This window comes from Paramisgurnus dabryanus, chromosome 24 (assembly GCF_030506205.2).
Source record: "Paramisgurnus dabryanus chromosome 24, PD_genome_1.1, whole genome shotgun sequence".
NCBI classification, from domain to species: Eukaryota; Metazoa; Chordata; class Actinopteri; order Cypriniformes; family Cobitidae; genus Paramisgurnus; species Paramisgurnus dabryanus.
The window spans coordinates 26,532,204-26,538,203 of NC_133360.1; positions in this window are offsets into that span (position 1 = coordinate 26,532,204).

Sequence of the window (6,000 nt, forward strand, 5' to 3'; positions counted from 1 at the left end):
ACAGGCTCCAGAAATGCGTTCATTAAGCTTTATCCGCATTGTAACCACACTGCTTGCGCATCCAGTGTCCAAGCACAATAAACGCGTGAACTAATGAACAACAGCAGTTTTTTTTATATATTTTAAGTGTAATGCATAGCCAAGTACTTGCACGACCCACCTTATTCCCCTGTGCAAAGCACTTATTGGGAACCCCTTATATAAATTATCCTTTCAAGTGAAGGCATGGCGGTTGCAATGGAGCAGTTTATGCATGATACGTTTGGAAATAAAGTTGCGGGTTTTGCATAGGTTTGATATAAAAATTTAGAAGGTTGAATTTAGTTGTTCGCAATTTGAAATATTTTTAACAAATATTCCTAATAAATTTAACTTGAACTATTTCTAAAATGTTTCTTTAATAAAGAACAACGCTATCTCATAACGCAGCGAAACCTATTACATGAAGTGAATAATTGATTGTTGAGCAATTGATATCAACCTATTCAGCACCTCCACCATGGACAGCATCCGCTAAGGTTGAACTTAAGAAGGTTTACCTTAAGCAACATCCTAAGGTATAGTTCGGAAAACACACGTCGGAAAGGTATACCTGTAGTCAATGTGTACCTTTTGAGTCTTCTTAGCGCGCTAAGAGACAACGTTAACGGAGAACGCAGCCCAGATGTGTTGACTCCACCATTTCTCTTGAATGCATCCTGTGTTATCTGGCACTACGACATTAGAAGGAGATTCTTTAAGTCCTGCAAGGAGAGGGATTAATATATTGAATTTATTGGTACAGTACATCCCACGATGCTCAATGCGATTGAGATCTTTGATATTTTGATGCAAAGGCAACATCTTGAATTCTTTGTAATGTTCATCAAACCATTCCTAAACAATTGCAGGGTGCATTATTCTACTCAAGAAGGCCACATCCACCAAGAAACACTATTGCTATGAATAGGTCCTTCTGTTTTGGTTCTTCTCTTGATAAATCTCTTTAGAGCCAACTGTAAAAAAATATATTTTGTTTTAGATAATTGTGGAGAAAAAAATCAGAACCTGTTTACTAATTATGTTTTTCGTCACATGGATCACCAAAAATTTAATTCAATTTTGTATCTGTATATTTGCAATTTTAGTTTCTAGTGTCATAAATATAGGGGCAGTTTCCTGGACAGGGATTCGACTATTCGTAGACAAAAAAAATTGTAAGAGCTGTCCAAACTGAAAACACATCTGTACCCTTTGTTTTGCCACAAAATGCACACAAGTAATGTTTTAAGTAAGGCATGTTTGTTAAAGCTAGCTATAGCTTTATTTCCTAATTAAACTAGGCCTAGTCCTGGTTTAAAATAATCCCTGTCCAGGAAAACGCCCCAATATGATGTAATCTCTTGGCGATTATGAAAGCAAATAATTTAGAATCAAAACTTAGAAGTGTGACAGGGCGCCAATTCTCAAATATAGTTGAACCTATAATTCCCTATGGAGAAACCTATAGAGACCGTGCTGCTGTAATTAGACAAAGTGACATCACAGACCAAACTAATCAATAATGACGTCTGTTGAACACTGTTTTTATTATTGAATATTACTGACATTTCAATTAGTTGTTCAACAACACTATTCTGTGGAAACCAACATTTGATTTTTCTTTGTAAATTCTTGTAATTCATAACAAGACACCCACTTTAAAGTTGAAATAAGATTGTAATTATTTTGAATTAATTGATTTATTTATTTATTTACAGTACCATTTGTTGTGCTACTGTTCTGTAAATCATACAACATTCAAATTTTATGAATGAAACGGAAACAAAACATAGTGTATCTTCTTGTTAGTGCCTCATTGTAGCTATTTCCTTGTCCGTGTTTACTCTGACGTTTGTAAACCAGTCATCGCTTAATCATAACCACACAAACAGACAATCAGTCTCAGTTGTTCAATAGTCGTCAGGTTTCATGTTAGTAATAGGTTCATCTAATGTTTGAATAATGCACTGTTGCCTGATCCTCATCTTTATCTTAGGTAAGTTTGGTTTTTAATATATTTCAACTATTATCTGAATAAAAATAATAATAATTAATATGAAAGCAATGATAGCTTGCATGAAGATATTCATATATGTTTTCAATTATAGATTAATTAGGCCTATTTTAGGGTTTAAGTAATATTATTAATTTGATGAGTTTGATTGTTTTTACTGACATGTATTTTAGTGCACAGTACAGTAAGGCATTTTTTTCTTTTTTGTACTTGTTCACATGTGTTTCTGTTCTCTCTTTACACACCTTGCATGACTGATTTGGTCTTCTTTGCATATTATTATTTACATAGTGTATTATTTAAATGATGTTGTATATAAATTTACCTCGAAGTTCACAACAGAATACTCTAAACAAAGAATAATACAAACAAATTAAGGTGACTGTACTATTTTTGTGTATGCAGTTGCTCTTTTTTTAGTCATTAACTCATGTTCATGTCGTTCAAAAGTTGTATGACTTTCTGGGTTCTGCCAATTTCAGAATAAACTGTTTTGAATAATGCATGCAATGACGATCTGATACAGAACATACACTTTAAAAAAATAAAGGTGCTACAAAGGGTTCTTCACAGCAATGTCAAAGAAAAAAACATTTTTGGTTTTTAAAATAATAAGAATTTCTGATTATCCAAATGTAGGAGTGCAATGTCTATACGTTCGCCTATTTGTTTTCTGTACATCAGATTTTTGACCAGCAGTAGTATGCTATATAAACAATTTCACCTAAATTCATCGCTAGTAGCAAAAACGTTACTCTGATGGTAACTTTAGATAAAGTTGGCAGACTTGAGGGTGGTTCATGGCCAGCATAAGCTTTAAACTGAACTGTTATCGTGATCATCAGAAGTCTGGCTAAACAAGGCTAATAATGATTTTGTGTCTGTAAACAGCTGTTTTTGGACAGGGTTGGTCTCAAAACAATACCACCATATACAGCACCGTAGAACCACTCAACATCTCAACATCACCTGTCTTAACAACCAATGTCTCAACATTACCTGTCTTAACAACAAACATCTCAACATTACCTGTCTTAACAACCAACATCTCAACATTACCTGTCCTTACAACCAACATCTCAACATTACCTGTCTTAACAACCAACATCTCAACATTACCTGTCTTAACAACCAACGTCTCAACATTACCTGTCTTAACAACCAACATCCCAACCCCGGTGTGCGAACATGGACGAGTTGTAGATAGGTTTTGCCTCTGTACAGATGATTGGAGTGGAGCTTCCTGCAACATTCGTAAAACTATTAAAATATTTCATAATATGTAGCCATTATTATACAGTGCAAATGTATGTTAAGTAAATAAGATCTTGATGGTCTACAGAATATAAGTGAATGTTGTGTGATAGCTTTGGTACTTTGTAAATTACCTTACAGTGACAGTTTGCCCAAAATTACGCAAGACTTATTAAGTGATTACAAAATATAGACGGTTTCAGCAGCCACAACATAAACAAATGGATTTTTTGGATGGAACGCAACTTCCAGTAGACTTGCACATAGAATCAATAACAACTGAGCCCTTTTAACTCTTTCCTCGCCATTGACACGTTATCATGTCAATTAAGAGAAAACATTTGTGACCAGTCACGGAAAGTAGTGACACAAGTCGGATCTGGGCTATTTTGAGTCATTCACAGATTCTGAAAGTGCAGTTTCTAAGCTTTCCAACGATGTGTAACACATAGAAATCTGAGAAGATTTGGAGAAGTTGTGGCTATTTGAATATAGGAACTCAGAAATACTCAAACCGAGAAAATCGAGACGAAAGGGACTCTTCTTTCCAACTGGGGGAGACAATAGGGCTCATTTAGCTAAGCCATACCCCCTGTAAAGCCGTTTTGAGATACAGATGTTCTAGTATCATATGTAGTATTTTATGACAGAAGTCCAAATGACAACATGCAAAAATAAACATGACTCTTTTTACCTTTGTGGGGATCACAAGTCGAATCCAGTCTGTTTCAGATTACCCAATGACCATTTTTGTCCACAAATGCGTATAATCCGTGAAATATTGATATATAGTCTATTGTTTACATCAGATTTAGCTTTTTTACAGTCTATGATCGTAACATGTAAGGGTATATGAGATTACACTCCGGTAATTTACATTCCGTTAAACACATGAACCCGCCTTCAAAGTTTGTATTTAAAACAGGGAGGTAGTATAATAGATAATCCAAACAGCGCAGTCGAAAACGTGAAGTCCTTTAGGGATGTAATCAATCGCTCACTCGTTCCTCCTTCAGCCAATGACTTCATGGAAAATATTGATAGACAAAACATGTAGCCAATTATATAAAGAATACAACGATCTCTGTGTAACTTCTGTGTGCTGGGACTCATGCTGCGCTGCAAGAACTGACACAGAGATGTCGTCAAAGTACCGCGAGAGCGAGTCGAAATTAATCTACTCCGTAAGATTTCTTGAAGAGCTCTCGTGGTACTTTGACGTCATCCGACTGCGGCGCCGCATAAAGTCCGTGACGCGGCTGACGTACGATGCGGCTGACTGTTATTTGTTCCGCCCCAGCTTCTTTTATTTTTCTTTTGTTTTGTGGGCTCGAGCTTCGTTTTACAGTCTGGCGAGATGCACGCTTTAAGTTTGGAAAAAAAAACTTAGCAAACATGTCTGAGGAACAGTGCAGCCGCGTCACTACAGTCACGTGACTTCACGCTCGAGCCGGAAGAGAAGACAATGCTGAATAAAGTTGTAATTCTTGCTTTTTTTGGACCAAACTGTATTTTTGATGCTTCAACACATTCTTACTGACCCACTGATGTCACATGGACTACTTTGATGATGTTTTTATTAACTTTCTGGACATGGAAACCATACATAGATTTTCAATGAAGGGGAAAGCTCTCGGACTAAATCTAACGTTAAAACATCTTAAACTGTGTTCCGAAGATGAACGGAGGTCTTCCAAGTTTAGAACAACATAAGGGTAATTGAATTTTTGGGCGAACTATCCTTATTTAGTAGTCATGCTGTTCCCTTTGGGGGCGGAGGCGAAAACACAAGCTTATATAGTATGTAAATATACACACAGACAATGAAGCCCCCCGCTGCACACTAGAATCTCTGGAAAAACAAGCCAATTTCAACTGCAAAATGTACGCTTTTAAATATACAAAAACTGCTATCTCAAACATGGAGAGGCTTCTTCGTGATCTCAACTAACAGATTCTGCAATAAAACGAAAATTTTGAAGAAAAAACTTTGTTTCTCATTTTCTCGAAACTTGTGCTGCCGACTTGTGTCACTGGTTTCCGTGACGGGTCACATTTGCATGAAAAATGTGTTCCTGATAAGTTTTTTTTTGGTTATCTGTAATACAGTGATTATCGTGATTTTATAGTTCAAGTAATTACCGTGATTACCAAATAAAAAAAAACTGAAGCTAAATATTTATTCATGTTACACTAAAATTGTAAAAATGTTATTTTTTAAAATCGTTCTGAATCTGATCTCTTACAAAAATTCCTTTACAAAAATGCAATTATTTCAGCTTTTTGCTAAAAAATGAAATATTTTTGAAGAAAAATACCCAGATTTAAGAGTTTATAAGTAGTGAAAAAATTAAACGTCTGATGAAACCGTCTATACATATTTGGGAGAACTATCCCGAAGCATGGTTATGTTTCATGCTAATTTTGAAGGTTATCAACACTCACAAATGCTTTTACAGCTAATTTCTGCCCTGAGCAAGGACCCACAAATACATCAGGATTTACCTTTCCAGGAACTGTCCTAGGCCGGTTTGCCTCATCTACAGAGCTATGTGAAAGGGGAACACCAAATGGTACTCTGTCCTCTTAAACAGCTGCTTTCATGATGTACACTAATAGCTTTAAATTAATGTTCTTGAAATATCTCTTCATTCCAAGTTTATTTTTCAGCTGGGTTTCCCAAGGCATCAGCCCTCTGTAACATAACAACC